General features: G+C 38.8%; 1 protein-coding gene across 8 annotated transcripts in view; it reads left to right on the forward strand.

Moving 5' to 3' along the window:
• The first annotated feature begins 10,094 nt into the window (after positions 1-10,094).
• The window catches only part of JAK2 (Janus kinase 2), a 94,890-nt gene continuing 83,530 nt past the window's right edge, over positions 10,095-21,454 (forward strand). For 3 of the 8 annotated variants that reach the window (XM_033085549.1, XM_033085544.1, XM_033085546.1), the window contains exon 1: positions 13,168-13,237. The gene's annotated coding sequence lies outside the window, so the exon portion shown is untranslated. Of the gene's footprint in view, positions 10,118-13,167; positions 13,238-21,454 lie in introns of those variants that run through there. The other 5 variants (XM_033085548.1, XM_033085545.1, XM_033085550.1 and 2 more) reach the window with 5 other exon arrangements.

The following is a 21,454-nucleotide window of genomic DNA, read 5'->3' on the forward strand; positions in this document are numbered from 1 at the left end:
AGAGTGAAGAGACAAATTGGATTTCTTCTAACTGAATCTGCCCTAGTAGTTCATGCTGTGGAAACAAAGCATTGTCTTCATCTTTTCCATCTCAGAGGTCTCCTGAAAGGCTTGCCATCTTGGGAATTAATGGTCTTCTGGCTGAATTCTCTGAATTTTAAAGTGTAGCAAGAAAAGGAAGCTAAGCTGAACACTCAAAATCAAAGTTTCTTGCTGACTGGGATTAACATGTATGCAGCTTTAAAACTGGTGGAATATTAGGCTACTAAATGGACAATGAGCACATTCTTATAAAGTCCTAAGTCTCTGAATTGTACAAGATAAAATATTGATGTAAAATTCCAGTCTTATGAAATTGAAAGAATTTAAGGAAGCCAACCTAATGTTGTGTTTGCTTATCAATACTGTGGAGGTTTCTGTCATTAACTTTCCACTGGTGAAAACCCTTGAAGCATTTCATCATGTAAGGTACCTACCATTGCTATTGCAAAGACTGTCTCCAGCACAAAGACAAGGTTAGCTTAAGAGAAGGAGCTCTGAAGACTAGATACTACTTTTTATTTTCTTGCTTTTCAGTGAAGCAATGTGGGGAATAAAAGTCACAAAAATATGGAAGCACACAATTGAAGAAACTGATGTAACTGTGCTACTGTTTCAATTATCTGTTTATATTTAAAATGTTTAAAGCTATTTTTGAATATTGTTCTTTAGCCCACTAGCATTTTATAGGGAATTAAAAAAAAATCCCAGCCCTTGCCAGCATATTTTTGCAGCACAAGCTATATAACAAATCAAGAAACACAGATGCTAAGCATACTCGTTCAGTAGTTCTCTCTCACCAACCATTCTCATGACAATCCGCTTCTTCTGGTGTTACTGCAGCTGCTAGCCAAATATTAAACAGCTCTGTGTGGGGGCTTGTTAGTTTCACTTTTGAGAGTAAGCTGAACAGTGGCAGTTCCGAGTAAAAGCTGTTCCCCTTGCAATTTTTTCAATTTGTTTCCTCTGCCATTTACTGAATGGTAATTTCTCCATAGATCAGTAGAATATTTATTTCTGTTGCCTGCTGCAGCTTCTCTTAAACACAAACTGGCTTCTGTTGTCACAATTTCTGGTAACAAAAAGTATCTGTCTGGGTTTTTTGGTAGCTCAAGGCTTTCCGTCTATGGCTGACTCAATTCTGTAGCAGCAGAGGAAACAGAACAGAAGACATTCAAAACCAGGAGGATTGGACACCTGTGACTCAGAGGACTGGGTTTCCTCCACACGTCTGTGTTGAAGCCAGTGCCAGGGCTGCAGGGTGCTCTTGCAGCTTCTCTGGTTCTGGGAATGTCAGATTGAATATTGCTCGGCATTGAGTGAAAACCATGACAGACAGCTGGCTTTCCTTCATGTCTGTGGGTGAGAGCTAGTTCTACTCTTTGAAGCAATTAGATAAACACATCTAATTGCTTTGGTCCTTCACAGGAAAGGTGTCATGGGAATGACACACTCTGAAGCTACATCCTGATAGGATCAAGTTAAATCCTGTTTCTGCCTGAGGTACAACTACCTTAACAATATCTTTTATAACCTAGGCTTTGAGGAAGTTAATGGCAAGTGATAAGTATGCTTTGCCCTAGGGAGAACTTTTGTGCTTTATTTTGTATGTGTGCCTCAGTGTCAGGGAATACTTACTGGAATTGCTTATCTAAAATCTTCCTCCTCCAAGAAAAGGAGTTTGTGGAAGCTATTTCTAGATCCTGAAATGCTCTCCCAGAGAGCTCCAATATGTAGTTTATTTCCATTACGCTGTAAAGAATGGAACAAAATATCAATGTTTTCAAATGTAATAGTTTCTGCGTGTGGTTTTTTTTAAATATAGAAAATTAAAAGATCTGAATTTGATTTATTGTTTTAATTACAAAGAAAGATCTTTAACTGATCTGACTGGAATTCAAAAATAAGGAAGGAGAAGAAAAGAACAACTTGACATGGGTTTGATGTTGTTTGTACCAATATAACTACAAAGCAATAGTGAAAAACAGTAGTTAAATTATATAGAGTCTGATCCCACAATGTATTAATGAAAGCTGTGTTACCAAAGTGGTGGTGTGTGGGACAGGCCTCTCTCTTAGAATTGCCTCTTAGCTGGTTTGAAGAGGTCCATAGCAAGGTATATTTTTGAATCCAGACTAGGAATTTACCTTTTGTGAAAACCCTATACTCCTGTTAGTTTTAACTGAAAATGGCCAAAAGATTCAAAAGCAAAACAGCTATGCTAAGGACACATAACAATTTATTTTTAACATAAAAATTTTAATGTTACAGTTTTGCCAGTGTGCACATTTGATACCAACACTGATATCTAACGTTTTCCCTGAAGTAACTTTTTCAGAAATATTAGATAAAGCAAAGGGTCTCATGTCTATTTTCACGTGAGCAACAATTACTTAGCATATTTGAAGCATCAGCAGATTGCATATTCTTATAATTGTATTTCAGACTGGAATAGGTTTCTAATTTTAAACTCTGCTCATCCTTTTCCAGGATTGTGAATCAAAACACAACTTGCTGCTACTGTGTACTATCAATCAGAAATAAAACTGAGTAGAAACAAAAGTGAAATTCAGTATCTTTGCTTCATTGTGAAATATTAAGATGAGAATACCATGTGGAAAAATTAACTACAAACAAGTTTTTCACTTTGAGTTTACTGTAATCAGTCTAGAGACTTCCAGAATCAGTTCATAAAAGTTGCTTGTTTGCATATTTGTGTGTGTATATTTAAGTTTCTTGCTCTTACAGAATCATAGAAGAGTTTGGGTTGGAAGAGACATTAAAAGTTATCTAGTTCTAATGCCCCTGCCATAGGTAGAGACATCTTTCACCAGGTTGCTCAGAGTCTTATCCAACTTGACCTTGAACCGTTCCAGGGTGGACCATCTGCAGTTTCTTTGGAAAACCTCTTCCAGCATCTCAGTATTTTCACAGTAAATAATTTCTTCTTAATATCTAATCTAAACCCACTTTCTTCAGTTTAAAGCCATTTTGTCCTGTCACTGTGTGCCCATGTAAAAAGTCTCTCTCCAGTCTTCCTGTAAGACTCCTTTACAGGAAGATTGCTAAAACTGGAAGGCAGCTATAAAGTCTCCCTGAAGACTTCTCTCTGAAGCTTTGTCTTCTCCATGCTAAAGTCAAGAACCCTCATTAATATGTTTGGTGATTCATGTGAGTACAGTAGGCAGTTAGGAGAATGTGCAAGATACACGTGGTTCAGTTTCATGACAGCAGTTTCTGTATTGCATCCAAGTACCTTAGTAATTGTATCTTAAATGTGTTTCAAAATTTTTAAAAAAATTAAAATATCATAAAGGTTGAGTTCTCAAGAGAAGAAATTCAAAACACTTCAACAGTTCACCTGAACAGGATTTTTGTTACCCCATTGTGTTGTCTTTTTGTCCTTTTAGTTTCTAGCTGTATCACAGTCACATCCTGCTAATCTAAAGCAGATTAAATTATACAACAGATTAAATAACACAAAACCCCCCCAAACCCAACAGGATGAAACACTACTGATGGAAATGAATTTACATAAACATTAACTTTTGAGGCTTCCTGGCTTTCACAGAGAGATAACTGCTGCCAAACAAGCTCAGGAAGGTTAATTTTCCATAATAATGCACGGTAAAAAAATATAGACAGAGGTGCAATCCATTGCATTTAAAATCAGGTATTATTAATCTTTATATAATAAACTTCAAGAAATATTAATTTAAAAAATCCATAACAGATGTTCTCATCTAAACTCCATTCATGTCTTGAGACATAAAAAAAATTGTTCAAAGAACAATCTTGCTTTCCACAAATTGATCCAGGTCATTGCACAGTTGTGAACACTGTACACAATGAAGTCCTGGAGAAGGTATTCACATGAACTGGGCTGGAAACCTATAATTATGCATTAGAGTATTTCTGGTCAATTTCTGAGTCTCTTTAAATATCTGGAAACTCCAAGAACGAATAGAGAAATACTTGTTTGTGTATATAGGGGAAGCAGGCTGTTTCCCATATTTGACTAAGGTAAAACAGGCTGAGGTGATTTTGCTTTGATTTTTCAGAAGAAAAAACAGACCTGGTGCCTTCAAAATCTGTTTTGAGAGGTTTTCAATCTAGTAGACTTCTCTATTCCCCGTGGGATTTTCAAAGAGGATTTCTTTGTCATAAGTTATTTTCCTAGTGATAGGTAGACCTGGGAAGGCACTATATTATGAATATGAATACACTTTGTATAACAGTAGAACCGAAAACCTTTTGAATTCAGTGATCCTGGCCAGATATCAGATATCCACCAAAGCTACTCTAATACTTTTCTTCACAACTGGGAGAGAAAATATAGTGAAAGGCTCACAATTTGAGATTAAGTCAGTGAGTGGTCACAAACCAATTACCATCTCAGGCAAAACAGATTGAATTTGGTCATTATTTGAATTTATTACCCAGAAAATCAGATCCGTGAGAAGTAAAACAAATCAGAATAGTGAGAAGTAAAACAAATCCTAAAAACACTTCCCCCATCTGTCCTCTTTCTAGCTCTACTTACTCCTGCACTGCTGCAGGCAGAAGGGGAGAGGGGGTCAGTTCATCACACATTTTTTCTCCCGGTGCTCAGGGAGAGAAGTATTTCCTGTGTGCCAGCATGTCTCCCATGTGTGCCAGCATGTCTCCCTATAAATTTCTTCAGTGTGAGCTCATCTCACAGGCAACAACAGTTCTCCATGAACTGCTGCAATGTGTGTCACTCTTCCACAGGTGCAATCCATCAGGCATAGCCTGCTCCAGTGTGGGATCACACAGGGTTACAAGTCCTACCGGGAAACTGTCCCCAGTGGTGGGCTCCTCTCTCCCTGTGTCTGCAAGTCCCTGCTAGGACCTGCTCCAACACAGGCTCCCATGGGGTCACAGCCTCTTTTGGGCATCCAACTGCTCTGGTGTGGGTCTCCTTCACAGTCTGCAGGTGGATATCTGCATCCATGTGGTCCTTCATGGGCTGCAGGAGTACAGCTGCCTCACCATGGGCTTCACCATGGGCTGCACCATGGGCTTCAGGGAAATCCCAGCTGCAGTGTGTGGAGCACCTTGTGCCTCCCCTTCTTCACTGACCTTGCTGTCCACAAAGCTGTTACTCTGACATACTCCGACTCTGCTCTTCTCTGGCTGCAATTGCATCTGCCCAATAATTTTTTTCCTTCTTAAATATGTTATCAAAATGTTAAATATGTTATCAGCATTTCTGATTGGCCCAGCCTCAGCGAGCAGCATGTTTTTCTTGAAGACGTCTGACACTGGCTCTACCACACATGGAGGAAACTTCCAGCACATTCTGACAGAAGCCGGTAGCTGCCCCACTACCAAAACCTGGCCATGCAAACCCAAGACAAATTTGCACGTTTTGTATTTAGATACCAGTCAAGCACAGAAGATACCCTGTGAAAGATGAAAGGGAAACCAAAGCAAAACAGAACCTATGCAAGCAAAAGTTGACAAGGAAAGAAACTGTTACTTGATAGAGACCGGGCATACTGATGGACTCCTGAAGCATTTGTATTGCAATCACTAGGACTTTTGACAGCAGAGCCCTTGACAAACACTGCAAGCTGTCTTCAGTGTCTATGCTTGAAGGTTTTCTTTCAGCTTCAGGCTGCAGTTTTATTAATTTTATTTCATTCTATTAGCAGATTTTGAGTAGAAATTCAGACTTACTGACCCTTTTCCTCACTGTGTGGTACTAGTACACCTAAATGTTTACTAAGTAAAAAAGTCACAGAGTGACAGCAAATTTGTGGTTTCCTGTAATACCATTTATACCAAGCCATTTCCCATCAGTGGCCTGCATTTCAAAAATTTATTTTGAAGTTCTACAGTTAAACCAATTGCTTGTGCTTACTTGCCTGCCTGCTTTTTTCCAGCTACAGAACTGTTGGCTGCATGCTAGGTTTTATCCTCTAATAAGAGAAAAGCACATGTTCCTTAAAAGGAAATCCCATGGTGCTGCTCCGTTGTGACTCAACTAACTTGGCAAGAAATGAATTTACTCCATTTCCATATCAGATCCACAATAACCTGTGCTGAGCCACATGGTTGAGTGTGTTCAAGGGATTGCAACATTTAATACTGCCACAAGCAGTATGGAGATCAGTGCAGTCCTTACTACCCACATGAGCCAATTAGCTTCATTAAACAATGAATGAGCAAATAATTTAATCTTCATTTGCAGAAAACCTATCAGAAATTATTGAAATCCATAAAAATGGAACAATTTGATTTGAAAGGTGCAGATGAAAATCTCATGCACTACATGTGGTTGCTTGTGCATATGCTACCAATATTGGTAAGAAATACAGCAATACTGCTATGCAATCCTTTTTCTAATGCCACTGGACATCAGGCACACCCATCCTTCATACAAACAAAGAATCTGTCAGGCAGTGTAATATTCCTGATCACTGTGGGCTACAAAGCAGGCCTCTCTGTTTTCTCCTTGTGTCATTTGCAGGGAATACCAGAGAGCTGTTGGAAAATGAAAGCTTAACCAGCTCCTGGAAACTTCTGGGAAAGGAAATGGCAGTTTCGGACACACAGGGAGCATTACCTGACTCCGTTTCTCTGATTTACAGAAGTCATTGTTCTGCATTAGTCACTGTAATCTCTGAGTGCATTTTACTTGCTCAGCAATTAAACTAATGCCTGTTCTTGTAGGACTTTTCCCATGTTTGTTTGGGTTTTAATTTTTTTTCCCTATGGGATTGTTGTGTGATGCAGCATTTTATACATGATCAAGAACACAGTGGGCTGTTGGAAAAGGAACTGACAAAGAAATGCATCTTCCACCAGGAGCAGCAATGAGGGCACAATTTAGTGTCTGGAGAAGTACCTTTTGAATTCTTATGTGCTCCAAAAACCATCTTTGCAGAAACGCACAAAAGATATTTTTAGGTACTTTCTACTCTCTCTCAGAGGAATAGGTATCAAATAGACGTCTCAAGGGGACAATCTTGCACTTGCTGTTGGGGCTTTGCTTGTTGAAGCAAGAGATGGCTTCTTTTCCTAGGTTGTATTTTCCCAAAGGGGATGAATTAAAGTGTGTCTTTTTGCAAGCTGAGTCGTACACAAACCTGTATTTAGAGGTGGTTTTTCTTCCATTCTCCTCCATGAAGGAGTACTCACTCATACGATTTCAGGAAATAGGTTTTAAATGTTTTAAAAACATTTCATTTTAGACCATTCTTTGTGCCATAAATTTAAAGGAAAAGCATGGCTTTTTAACCAAAACATGTTTTTCTCCTACGACACAAAGAAAAGGAGAAAAAATATTACAATATATGTACTTACTAAACCCTAAGGGTTTTGCATCCTACTACAAAAGTAGAAAGAAAAGTTAAATACATGCAGTCTCACTTCATATATTTGACTAAAATAAGTAGTTTCCTTAGTGTTGTAATTTGCAAAGGTTTTGCAAATAATTCCCGACTTCCAAACAGAGAATATGCTTTGATTTTCATTTCAGCTGAAAATGATAAATCAAAGGATGACTACAAGAATTTTTGAAGGAACTACTACAGAACTATCCCTGTAATTTTCAGCTTTTTGAAGATGAAAATGAAACAAAATCTATTTCCTGTCCAGCATACTAATCCAGAATTTGGAATACAGAAGTAATCAAGTAAGTAAAACTAAGCCTTTTATATAGATGGCAAGTTTGTAACTTACTTTGAAAAGCAAACTAAATTTGAAGCTGCTACACCACTTGTAGAAATAATGTTTTGTACTTTTGTCCATTATTTGCGGCTATGTTTACTAAGTTAATTATTTAGCACCCATGTTTTTTGATTCTATGGTTATGCCTGTGTTACTACATCCTACATATGAGGGTATTCATACAGTGTGAATATACAAAATGGAATATGTGAACAGTACAGAGATAAATGGTACTTCAACTCCCTGCCATAGGCTGACACTTGTGTTCAAGCCAATTAACATGCATGGACTCTGTATGATCACTTAGCAAAGGAAAAGGGAGGAGGGGTGCTTAAGTGGTAGGTAGATACAAACCTGAGATGTTCACTTTTGAGTGCAGATGCCTTTTAAAGGATTTGTTGAAAATTTATGTAGTAGGAAGAACTCTGATGAAAGTAATGAACAATGCTAAACAGACTAGTGAAAAAGGATATTTCATAGGACAATGCTATTTCTTGCTATGTTATACTAAAACATGTTTCATTATTACAGAAGACAAATAAGAATGTCTGGTATCATTAGATAAGCTGTGATGTTTGGAGTCCAAACACAGATTGGACTTGCAAAATCGTAGCAAGTGATGGTGTGCTTTATCACTCCAAAGACTGAGAAATTTTGCAACTACACCTGATCCTGATAAACTACTCAAACTTAACAATAGAAGGATTTGTCATCTATTTCAGTAGAATTCTTTGCATTTGCAGGGGTCTATCCATAGAAATCTTGATGAGCAGAGTCTTACGTTATGTAGTGGGCACAACCAATGTAGCATACTCCTTTCCCTATCCTTTGAATAGTCTGAATATCAGTGGCATATTAGGTAATTATGTTCGGGAGGCATCAGAATATTTTTATTTTGGGATTTCTTTCATTTCTCTGCTTGGAAGAAGTTTCCAGTGTCACTGCAGCATGTTTGTGGGAGTTTTCCATACTGCAAACATTAAAGACATTAAACATGAAAAGCCAATTATTAGAAGATTCTTTCCACAGAAACTTTCTTTGAGATGAAGGACCAGATATTATAGAAGAAAACATGCTGTAATTGTCTTTATTTCAAAATCAGCAGGTGTTCTTAGCACTTCACCTTCAATTAAAAACAAAGCAATGTACCCACTGATATAATAGCTCATTCTGAAACGGCCTAGATTTTGTGAGATGATGTTAAAGGATATGGGCATACTCTTTGCTTCCTTCCTGAGCAAAAAACCATGCATCACATCATAGAAATGACAGTGACATGACGAAGTAAGATCGTCCTTAAAGAATTACATTTTGACAGTACCATATTGTTAGGTGACAGGTAACAGCCTGCTTTGCAAGCATTAATGTAATGAGCGTGAGTCTGAGACTCATCATGCATCAAACTTTTACAGGCTTTTTAGTTCTTCCTGTCCCAACTTGTGTTCTTCCTTTGTCTAAAAGACACCCCAGCTCCTGAGCTGTCGGGTAAAGCGTGTTTACTTGGCACAGACAAGAAAAGAAGGAACAAACTCATCACACAGGAAGTGACAAGAAAGTGTGCATTTCAGAAGTCAGAACTGGAACAGAACTAGCACACACTTTGCTTAAAAAACAACGGTATATTTTTTCTTTGGCGCAGCTAACACACTTACTACTGTGCAGCCAGACCGCAGCAAAAACGCACTGCTTGTTTACCCTGGCTGAACAAGGCCAGATCTATTCCTCACAGTGGCCGGTCCGATGCCCTTCGGCTCACCGCGGTCCGTCTTTCACCTCAGCGGGCTCCCACAGACGGAGACTGGTGAGACACAAGAAGCCCTCGCCACCCACACCGACTGTCGAGCAGGCAGCGGGGACAAAGAGCAGCGCTCGCCTGCTCGGCAGCGGTTCCGCTTCTCGCACTGACAAAACCCTGATGCCCTCTCTAGTGCCGACGGAGCCTGACAGAGCTCCAGATGAGTTTCGATCAAGCACGTACGTGACTCTTGGGAATGGTACTGTGCAGGGCCAAGAGCTGGACTCGACGATCCGTGTGTGCCTCTTGCCCTTTCCCATTCAGAGTATGCTCTGATTCTGCGAGGAGTGGGCAGGGAAGAGCCGCAGTGCCGCGCCCGTCCCACGGCCACACGGTGTCCCTGCGGGCCGAGGGACAGCCCGGCCCGCGCGGAGCGGCCGCGCCTGGCCGGGGGAGCGCGGCGGAGCCCGCCCCACCCGCAGCCGCGCGATGACGTGAGCGGCGGGAGCGCCGCCCAGCCGGAGGCAGCGGCAGGAGCGCGGGTCGGCGCGGAGCTGCCGCCGCGTCCCCGGCCGGCGCCGCCGTGCATGGGGAGGGAGCGGGCGGGACGCTGCCTGCGCGCCGCGCTGCACGCCCGCCGCCGCGGTGAGTGGGGTGAGCACTGCCCGGCCGGCGGCGGGGCCCAGGGGGTGGCCGGGATGGCGGCGGCACCGCTGCGTCCCGCGCCCCGTCCCGGGGGCGGGGGCTGTCCCCGACGGGCGGGGGCGGGCGGCCCGGCCCGCCGAGCGCTGCGAGCGGGGCACCGCGCTGGCTTCCTCCCCCTCCGTAAACAGGGCTCCCGGGGGGCGGGCCGGGCCGACCTGGGCGGCGGGGAAGCTGGAAGTGTGGCTGCCGCGCCTCTTCGGCGGAGGTGCTGTGTGCTGCGGGAGAACTTCCTCGCGAACACTTGTTGGTGCCGTTAAAAATTCTCTTCGCAGACGCGGAAAACCGCATCTGTGGGTTTTCTCTATATGTCCCTATTGAATTTGCTTCTGCGTGGGGAAATGTTCCGTTTGGTGTGGGTTGTGCGCTAGTGGATGTAATTGGTTTTCGCGTGGTAATTTTTTTTTTTTAAGGAAAGAATTTAAAACAAAACTTCCTAAGTTTCTTTTATTTTGTCTTTTTTTTTTTTTTAGAGGTTTTTTTGGTTTTTGGGGGTTTTTTTGGTTTTTTTTGTTTTTTTGTTTTGTTTTGCGACTGAAGTCTAATTAGAACCTGATTGTGGCATTATCTTCAAATTTTTCAGTTCTGCAGTCAGTGACAGGTGAGAAAATAACAGCTTCCTTTGGTAATTTGTAAATTGTTTTATGCTGAGAATTGTTGACTGTATTCCTTTTGGTTGCTGGACAGAAGGAAACTTAATTGGGAAGGCTCTAATGGCTATTAAGAGTTTTGAATGTGATTTTGCACTCGAGATGATTTGCTTCATGATCAGTATTTCTGACATCTTAGCTCCGTAAAGCTTATTAATTTATTATCATTTGCTCTATTGCTAGTTAAATGTAATGTGTATGTAACTAGGTGAGAGAGAAGTATTTCTTAAGTTTCTTTTCTATGGAAATTCAGTATTGACAGAAGACTATAGAGAGATTCTGTACACACTTGAAGGTATTTTGGATCAGTTATATGGATTGACTTTCTTTTCCTTCCTGCATCTCAGTCTTCTTCATAGTGATGTTCTTTGGGCATACCCATTTTTCTTCCCTTTTTAGGGTCTGTGGTAGTAACTTGAGGATTCTGTAGGAATATAGTGACTGTCTTCTGCTTGGTAAGATTGCATCCAAAGTGACTTACATGGTGTACATCTAGGCTTTTGAATTAAACAACTTCAGTATTATTGTAGGAAATCATAGGGATTTTTAAGCAATGGTGTACTTCCCAGAGAAGCCTAAATGTGACCTATTTGCAGATTTTCATTTTATGTAAGTGCCAACAACAGCAACATGGGCAAGGAGTATTTACTGCTAGGAGGGGAAGTTGTAATGAGCAAGAAGTACATGGAATGCAGAAAATGGTCCAACATCCTTGTTAGTTAAATCAGACTGACTGGAACTGCAGAATGGAAAATGAAAGAAGGCTGCTACCACTTCTTATTTGTAGCTGTTCAAAATTATAAAAAGTTGAAATCACTGTAGAATAACCATTTCCAAATTATGTAGTGGTAATGTTGAGCATGACCACACAATAGTACTAAAGTGAATGTTACTGCCATGTTGTACTAGCAGTGGCATCATCTTCCTGAAGTTAGGAGAAAAGCAGTTGCTGAATGAGGTTGTTGCTTTGCCATTGGTCTCTTTTTATCTCAACTTTGGGGCATTTTTACAGTAAGTAATTTTTTTTACAATAATTTTTTTTACAGTAAGTATTTTTTTACAAAAAGCTAAGTAACGATGTTTGCAGTTACAAGAAATAAACTGAGATCTGAAAGAGCTTTAAAAGGGAAATAAACTGAATTCAGAAATGTAGTAGTATTAAACAGAGACAGTAATTAATGGGCATTCATTATGCCATTACCTTCATTACTCTTCATAGAAGAGTATCAGAAGTTACAAAGCTTCAATTAAAAAGCTGTTACTTTTTACTAATTGAAATTACCTTTTATAACTAATTAAAAAACAGAACTGACCATGCTCTAATAAAACAAGTATTTGTTCTAAAAATGGTGTTCTAAAAAAAAAAAGCAACTGGAAGAAGGCAACCAAAATCTGGTGGCTTTTTTTAGAAAGGTACATAACTGGAACTTTTAAGTAGGAGGTTGAACTAGAGGACCTCTTGTGGTGCCTTTCAGTCCAAATTATCCTATCCTACTGCTCCTGTTCTGTTACAGGCTAGCATTTTTCTTGTAACACACCTGCTACTTTTTACCTAGGCTTGCGTGCAAATGTTATCAATGTGATTAGGAAAGTACACTACTGTATTATTTCATTTGACTTACTAGAGCTACTGTTTCAAAGGCTCTGACACTGGCTCTGCAGTGATTTTGGTGGGTTCTTTACATATTCATGTGTCCCATGGGGTTCTCAGCATGAGTCCAGTAAGATGACTAGTATGAGTCATGATTTGAGTCAACATTTGAGCTCATGTTTGTATTTTTTTAACTTGTTTCAGTTCCATTTTTTTCATCAAAAGGTGAATGAGGAGCTTTCTTGAATTTCTCTGTAGGAGATTTAAAAAACTATTCTGTGAGATCTGTCTTTATGCAGGTGTGAAAAACAGTACAAAAATGTGAATATACAAAGAAACTTCTTTGTAGTAGTTCTGCTGGAGGAACTCTAATCCAGTTTTATTTGCCACATACAAATAGATGCTTTCTGCTGCGTTTTGTGCTTGTCTAGAGAGTAAATTGTATGTCTCACTTAAATTGGTTGTGTGCATCTCAGTACAGTGACACCTACAAGGTGCAACTGTAAGGTAGGTTGTCACTGTCAATTGCAACCTGTAAGATGCTCAAAGAAAAAGGGTGATGCCTCTTTCAAAACATCAAGCTCTGTGGATTATGTGGTACTGGATGCAGAGAGGTCTGGTTAACATGGACAATGATAACGTCCCTGTATTATGTAGAATGACTTGCCTAGAGGGTAATTGTCTATCTAATTTTGATTATGTAGTTACTGTTTCGCACAGTCAAAACTGAATCTTTAAATCTGATTTGTAGGAAAAAAAGAGTCCAATCTGACGCAGGCAACTATTGATTTGAAATCAATAGAAACATAGTCTTTTTCTGAGGTGAGTTGTCTCTGCATCTATCTTTGACAATGACTTTCACAATAGTATTACATAGTTCCTTTTGTTGTTAGTAGATTGCTTTTCAATCATGGTTGCTCATTTCCTTTTATTAGGAAAAGGGGCGTTAGCTCTATGTGCTTTGATTTTCTGTCTGCTTGCTTTTTTTTCTGGTTCTGTGTGGTATTTTTTTGCAGGAGTGGGGGAAGGGGAGGTATATGTGTGTATTTTCTTTTTTCTTAGAGTCTTTAGTATTTGTTCATGGCTCATAGAAATCTATTAACTAATTCTGTTTTTCTGTGGTTTTTGCGATGTCACGAAATACAATATTTCAAGGGAATTGAGAATGATTTCAATACCTTTTGTCTTTTCATCAGAACACTTTTTCTTGTCTTGCTTGTGCCTGTATTAAGCAGAGATTCTGTTGAGCTGCACATCCTGTGAGTGGTTGTTTTGTTTATCTGCTTACATTTGACTTAAAATGTAACATCACATGGGAATAACTGCAAGTTATTCTTTAGGGCTTATTATTTTATGTTTGTTGACATCCGATGTTATCTGTCTCTCTGTCTCCGTTTGTTTTGTTTTTTTTCTTGGCTAGCTCTCAGTTTTGATCCTGCTCAAGTCCTGTGTACGCCGGTTATCACCAAAGTTGTTTTTAGGCTAGGATTTTGAAAGTGCTTATATGCTTGCATAAATATGTATGGTGTGGTATTTCTTGCTCTGCATGCAACCCCATGTGTGATTTTTTTCTGATATTTACCCCAGTTCTTGATCTATGTGTTATTTGTTGTGTAAGTTTTTTTATCGACAGTTCAGTGGAGCTGCTTTAGCTGGTATTACCTTTATTGTTCTGCTTATGTGCTTGAGCAGCTGCAGCAGATTTCAGGACTTAAGAAAGTGTTTTACAGATGTTTTAAGTAAATGGATTTATTATACATGTTCAAAGTGTTGTGATTAAAGTTATTTGCATGTGTAATTAAAATTTTAAAAATACTTCTTTACGTGACTTCATTGATCTCAAGGATTTATTTTTTGTTGTATTTAGTGAGACTAATTATCCAATCGGTTTAAATGAGTTTTTTAGACATTTTTGCACAGTCTATATCATCCTGCTCACCCAAAACAATGCAAGAATTTTGAAGGCTTTTTTGGTGGGTGGATAATATCTTAGCGGAATCATGTTGGTATACCTGTCTAGTATGCTTTAAATGAGTATTTTTAATCTCTGACATCCATTAGTCTTGTTTGACTACAAGAATTTCATAGTTATGATGAAAATGTTCATCAGTAGTCAATGTGTCGTAACACTGGCTACAGCTTGAGTTTCTAGTACTGTCAGGTATTTCTAAAGTAAGAAACCCTTTGCCAGTCTTGATACATAAATACAAAGTACATTTGGTACCTGTATTTATCAAGCAGTTTTTAGAGGCCTCAGTTATTCAAGTGCATTTAGATTAGGAGGCCTTTTAATTTCAGTATGAAATTATGGGATTACTTGCATGGATTCAGTTATGGAGCTATGGCTGTAGGTGGTGTTTGAGTTATGTATTAGGTAGATTTGGCTGGCAGACTAGTGCAAGAGCATTTGAGGACAAAGGCAATTGAACACAAACAAAAATTGCTAATGAAAGAGGGGTTTATGAACCATAGAGAAGGAATTGCAAACCATGAAGTCACAGAGATCTAAGAATAAGGTGGAGTTGTAGTGTCATGGTGGGTATTAACTGTTCTCTTAACCTTTCTTTGTTCTCAAGAGTTTTCTTTATTTAGCCTCTCACAAGCCCTGGAATTTGCTGCTCCCTCGTTTGTGTAAGCACAACAGCTTCTTGTAGAGCTGTGCTGTAAATAAACTGTATCACAAGTCACCTAAGTTAAAATTTATTTTTTTGTTTCATTTGGAACAAGTGGCACGAGGGAAAGGGAACGGACAGGATGACTGCTTAAGCTGGTTTGCAATGCTAGAGAAAATGTTGTGTAATCACATCCTGGATAACCCCAAAGATGGACTGAGCTACAAAAGAAATGTTGGGTTCCCAGTGGAATCGGAGGGCACTGGATTGCACAAGACCCAAATCCTCAGCTGTGGGCAGTAAAGCATGTGTCAGTCCAACAGCTGGCTCCCAAAAGACAGACTTTGGAACTACTGTAACAACTGTGTAAATAGGTGCATGGTTATCTTTTAATTGCCGTATACCTGTGTCTTAATAAACCTTTGTAACTATGCTCTCTGTCAGGGAGCTTGTGAAAATGTACTTCTGGTTGCTTTTCTCTTAACCTGGTTTCTTCAGTTAAAAATGATTTCAAGGTAGTTGGCTAGCATTAAGGTATTCTATTCCTATGTGTCTTCCCTAAAACTGGAGTCTAGCACATTAAAACCATGTTTTGGACATTGAGAAGATGAGGGATGCGTACTGAATTTCAGCAAGTGTTTCATAAGCATGCTTGCAGAAGTTGGGGATAGGCATGTTTGACTTAAGTTTGTGATAACAAGAATGCAAAACTTAGTAAAACATACAGGCGCTATGCAAAGTGGATGTGAAAATGACCTGGAGTCTTCACTTTTCATTGTTATGCATTGGGAGTGTGATGAAATAGATGTGCATCAAAGTGGAGAATAAATAAACCAAGGGATTTATTTGGTTGAATTTTAATGAGATTGCACCAGTAGCACTCAGAAACAAATAAATTTAAGCTATGTTTGCAATAGTTGCATGTGTGATTGTAACACACATGGGTGTACCTAAACTCGTTCATATTTCAGCAACTGGAAGCCACAGCAGCTTAAACCATAAGGGACACTGAAAGCTTCACATGGCCTTTGCTACCCAGCTGGTTCACGTGTACTAACAGTGTTTAGAAGGATATCTTTAGACTGCAGCACCCTTAAGCCAAGCCATAATTTTCATGGGCTTTGATATTTTTTTCCAGGTTTCTTCCCAAAGAGCTCTGCCACTTGGTGAGATTGCTATTTTATTGTCCTGGTTTCACCCAAGACAGAGTTAATTTTTCTGCAGTAGCTGCGAGAGGGTGGAGCCTGGAGCCATGTGGCAGTCTATACCATGCACTTTATCCTAGTCGAAACTAGGGTGATCTGACTTCTGGAAAGAAGGGTGTTGCTTCAGATCAAGAGGTGTGGTGGGCAGAGGGAACCTGGGACCTTTGGGGAGCGTTTTGCATGTAAATCACTCTCTTTTGTACACTTTTATTATTAGTACTCTTGCTGTTACTGTCCATTTCCTTATCTCATTGCTGTTTCCAGGAAGTTGTTCTTATGTCTACCTGCAATCTCTGCCTTTTGTTTCTTTCACTGGAGCAGGGACATGGAGGGAGCAGCCAGGGTTTCTTTTTAGTGGGAGGACCAAATTGAGAATACCATTTGTAAATACCATGATACTAATCAGTAATTCTGCCAGTCAACCCACAAAGGTGAATCGTAAATTCACTTTGGAATGCAAAAATGTTTTTACTTTGTTTTTTAAAAAATATTATAGTATTTGTCAGTTTTTGTGGTGGTTTGATGAGTTCTGACACAAATTTTTCTAGCTCTTGAGGTAAAAATTTTTGGGTAGGTTGACAGTACATTGTGTTTCTTTCTGTTTAAGTTGTTTTGCTGTGATGTGATTGTTGTTATGAATGTGTAGGGTGATGAAATAATATATTTTAGTCAGACTTTTCTTGGATGAGAAACTCAGTATTATTTTGAGTTGATGCAATGTAGCTGAAGTGTTTCTAAGTGAGAATGTCCAAGGGGAAGTCACCTTGAGTGCCCTTTGTTATGCAGTTAATGGGTTAAAGATCTGTGAAGCCAGGAAAAGTGATAGTCCCTTTTCATGCTCAGGAGATGAAAACAAGAGCATATCATCCCTGATCTTCAGTGGACAGACAGCTAATAAATATAAAAAGGATTTCTTTAAATTTTTGTTTGTTTTTAAAGAAAATTGTTCGGACGTTATTGTTACAACTTTGCTAAAGCCTAAATTTAGTCAAATAATATAACTTTTAGTTAAAGACAGATATTGTATGTATAGAACCACAGAATAATTTAGTGAAGAGGGGAGCTCAGTTGGTTTCTATTTCAAAGTTCTGCATAAAAAGGGTTAGTTATGGTCATAACAGGTATAAAAGCTGTATCCAGGCAGGTCATAAATATCCTCAAGGATGGAGACAGCACATCCACTGCTGGGCCATAGTCTGGATGTTAAACTTTCTCTTTATATCCTCTCTGAACATTTTCAGTTTCAACTTGCTCCTGTCTCTTGTCCTGTGGATGGAGGACAAGAACTTGGCTCCATCTTCTGAGTAACTTCCATAGTACTGGGGGCTGCTGTTAGGCTCCTCCAGTCTCCTCCCGGCAGAATAGACCCTATTTCCCAGTTTGTCCCCATAGGGTCTGTGCTACAGCTTCCACCTGTGTTGGTGGCCTCTGCTAGGAACTTGTTCCTGTTTGCCAGTTGTTTTTTTCAGTGTTAGGGCAGTGGAAAAGGACCTAGACTCAGGAATTTAAAATCAGCTAAGATCTGAATATTGGCAGGTTTCTAAACAAAAGCCAGAACAGTAGGTGGCCAGACTTTCCAACAACCAAACTGGGAATATATTCTTCTCCCCGTTTGTGTAAAAATAACCGTAGGATGATGAACTATGATTGCTTTAAGTCCTTGAAGGATACTATGACCAGAAACAGCTTGTTCAGCTCATGTAATTGACTGAGCTTTCATTCTTTAATGAACTGCACAGTTTGAAAAATATGATAAGTTTTGATAAATTTATTTGGTTATGTAACATTTCTTTATAAGTATTGTATTTAATAATGTCAACTGTAGTTTTTTCCAAGAGCTTCCTATGTTTTTATTACATTTCAATTTTAGAAATGCAGTATGCCAACAGTAAGTTAAAAATTGCTATAGTTGAAAATTACAGCCATTGCGCTTTTTTGGCATAAGGTAATTAACTAAAATTCAGAGTCTAGATTGAACTCATTAAGTTCCATCTCTTCTTATATAAAAATGCACCATAATGTGTCTTGTTTAATTAAAATCATTAGTGCAGAGAACTATTTGGCTTCTTGAATGATTAAACACGTGGAATGACAGTTAAAAAGTAAACAGGCAATATAAGCAGTTTATATTAAATGTTCTCTTTAATTTCCATCATAACTCAAATGTATTTTTAGTTTGAATAAATAAATGTCTGGCCATTAGATTGCTGAGTACTTAATTATGCATTATGTGCATATGACGCATGTATTCCTATTTGGGAGTTTGTGGGTTTATGGTGGGATTTTTGGTTTGGTTTGGGGATTTTTTTGCCTCTTGTCATTGTTGTTTTTTTGTTTTGTTTGTTTTCTCTTTCAGTCTCTAAGATTCATGGACTGTTAAACCAGCTAGAACTTTTGCAGTGTTACGGTCTTTTGTTTTTGTCAGGTCATTAAGCTTCAACCTGTTGAGACCAATGTGTTCTGATTTGCTGGAATGAATGTCTTCTAGAACCGGTTACAAGGGTGTGCCAGTGCAATTTGGTTTTTTCGTCAAGCTGGATTCCTGAGTGCAGCTTCACAAGTCAAGTTTTAGTATTTGCCTTTCTTAACAGTTTCTGTGTGATGTCATTGCATACTAATTAAGCTAATTGTGAAATAGATTTCTTCCTTTAAGGAACATAAATATATCGTGGAACAGTATGCCGTTTTTTTGCATCACCTAATGACCTATACATTTTTAATAGAGGTTTGTTAAACAAATAGGTTTAATAAGAACTTGTACTAGTGGTATTATTTGTGCCTAAAATTCTTCAATTTCTTACTAAGGTGTGCTCTTGTGCTTGAGGAACTAGGTATATGTGTAATGTTAGAACACTTGCCTTCTGTTTTGACTTCTTTTTGGTTTGTATTGCTTCTTAAGGTTCATGTTCCTGACTCTTTTCTTATTATGATGACCTAAATCATTAGGCTGCTTTCTTGATTATAAAATATTAAGAGGAAAGAAAATATTTTTAAGAAATCCCATTGTTAAGCAAAATAACATCTTGATTACTTCCCCTATTAGGCAGAGGTATGTTTCCAGAGGCAGTAAACATGCATGAATTATCACCATGGTGTTATTGGTTGAAATTGTATTTTGCTTATTTCTGGTAAGAGGAAAATGTAGTTTCTCATCTAACAGTTCTTCATAATAAATTACAGTGATTCTAGAATACTTAGTTGTTGTTTGGTACAGTATCTTCTCATCTAGACATAATTTCCATTTACTCACTGAGCCTTTAGAGGAAGAAAGTAAGCAAACAAAAGTGCTGCACATCCTTTTGCTATCAGGGAAGTAAGATGGTAAATCATTGTCACCGATGTCACCTACAGGAGAAGAAACAGAAACAAAGGGACAAAGGTATTTAAGCCTTCTTGGCAAAGACACAAGATGCAGCAAGAAGGTTAAATGGGCTTGTAGACTCATTTGGTAAGCTTACGCAGCAAGTGGTAGGGAATAAAAGTTTGTTTAAATTGTTAATTTGAACTTTCTAATATGGATGATACTGCACCACAAACAAGATAACTGTTTTGAAGTCCCAAATAGGTAAAATGATCTTAGTCAAAGACACTGGCATGTATATATAAGGCTATGAACATGATATAACTTACTGTTTCTAAATGGTTATATTTCTAGTGTTATTGGAAAAGGAATTTTTGTCTTTTATCACAATAGCAAAAATACTTCTGCATTCCTTTCTTGCAGTAGTGGAGCATGAGGTGAATTTCCAGGCAGAAGCAGGAACTCAGTAGGATTCTGGGAATAATATGGGCTTAAAATAAGGAGAGAGCAAGAATGTAAACAACTTTGCCTCATCGTCCCTCCAGATGCCTCTCTGTTCATTACCTATCTCTTTACTCTTCTTTTTCACAACTTTTCTCTCATATTCATCCGCATGTCTCCTGTTGAGGATTTGTTGCTTTCCTACATTTCTTCTTCTGGTCCCAATAATAAAACAACCATTAGCTGTTCTGCTCTGAATCAAGTAGGTTTTAAAATTGCTTTCTGATCCTGACAGTAGTCAATGTCTGACCTAATTGGAATCAAACTTCATGGCCCAAATCTGGACAAGTGTTTTGTCTTTCATTTCACATTGCTGAAACAACCTTTTGTCTTTCTGGATCTGTTGTCTTCAGATTTACTATAGCCAACTCCCAGGCAAGTTTTGAGTGCCTCTGGAGAGGAAATGGGAAGAAAATAGGATAACCAAAAAGCATTTTACAACACATTAAATATTATTAGATTTGAAAGCTGGGCTAAGCTATATTAAAATTATCTGTGGGGTCAGAAAATTGATTTTCAGTTGGAGGAGAACTGTTGCTGGTTTTGAAGAAGAAATTAGTTTTGATTTGTTAGTGAAAAGACAAATTGCTTGTGAAAAGCAGATTGTGAAAAGACTAATTCTGTAAGCCTCAGTGAGTAAGATTGTGGTACTTTGATTAGAATTTCTTTTGAAGTGTGAGGAAGGAGAAGTATCAATATTTTGTCTGGAAGGAAAACAGAAACTGGCAGGTTGCTTGGAAGTACATGAGAACTGATGTTTAGTCTGAATACAAGGATGATAGTAGGAAGACAAAGTGTATTACAAATGAGAGAAAGGAAATACAGATGGTAGGTAATTAAGAAGGTGCAAGAAACTGTGATACTAGTTCAGTTGGTTAGAGCATGAAGCTAAAAATGCTCACCTTGTGGATTCAATCCCCACACAGGCCATTCACTTAGGACTTGGGCTCAGTGATGCCTGTGGGTCCTTTCCAACATAGAGTATTTAGTGATTCTTAAAGTTGTAAGTGTCCTTGCTTCTTTGTGAAGTGTTACAAAAGTGAGCTGAATGCTCTGTGAAGGTGTGGGTAGATGTGTGGTTCTGTATGGAAATAATACAGATAGGTGCAAGTTCTTGTTTGTCTTTTTAACTTCAACTTCTACTGTACATGTTTAATGATTCCAGCAGTAGTAACTGTTGGAAAGTACTCTGTAATGTCAAATTTCAGTGAGACTGCTGTGTTGAGAATGGAGATGTCCTTTGTGATAAGACTTCGGAAATACTCTTTTATAACTTGAGTATAGACAACTGATACAGGACGAGATTGATTTTGGTAGGTGTTTGAAGCATGCATTCATACTATCTGCAAGTGTTTTGCTCAGTTTTGATTCACCATAGTTAAGGCTCAGATACTCTGGCTGTATGTGAGCATTAAAGATT

This window comes from Catharus ustulatus, chromosome Z, assembly GCF_009819885.2.
Source record: "Catharus ustulatus isolate bCatUst1 chromosome Z, bCatUst1.pri.v2, whole genome shotgun sequence".
In the NCBI taxonomy this organism is placed as follows: domain Eukaryota; kingdom Metazoa; phylum Chordata; class Aves; order Passeriformes; family Turdidae; genus Catharus; species Catharus ustulatus.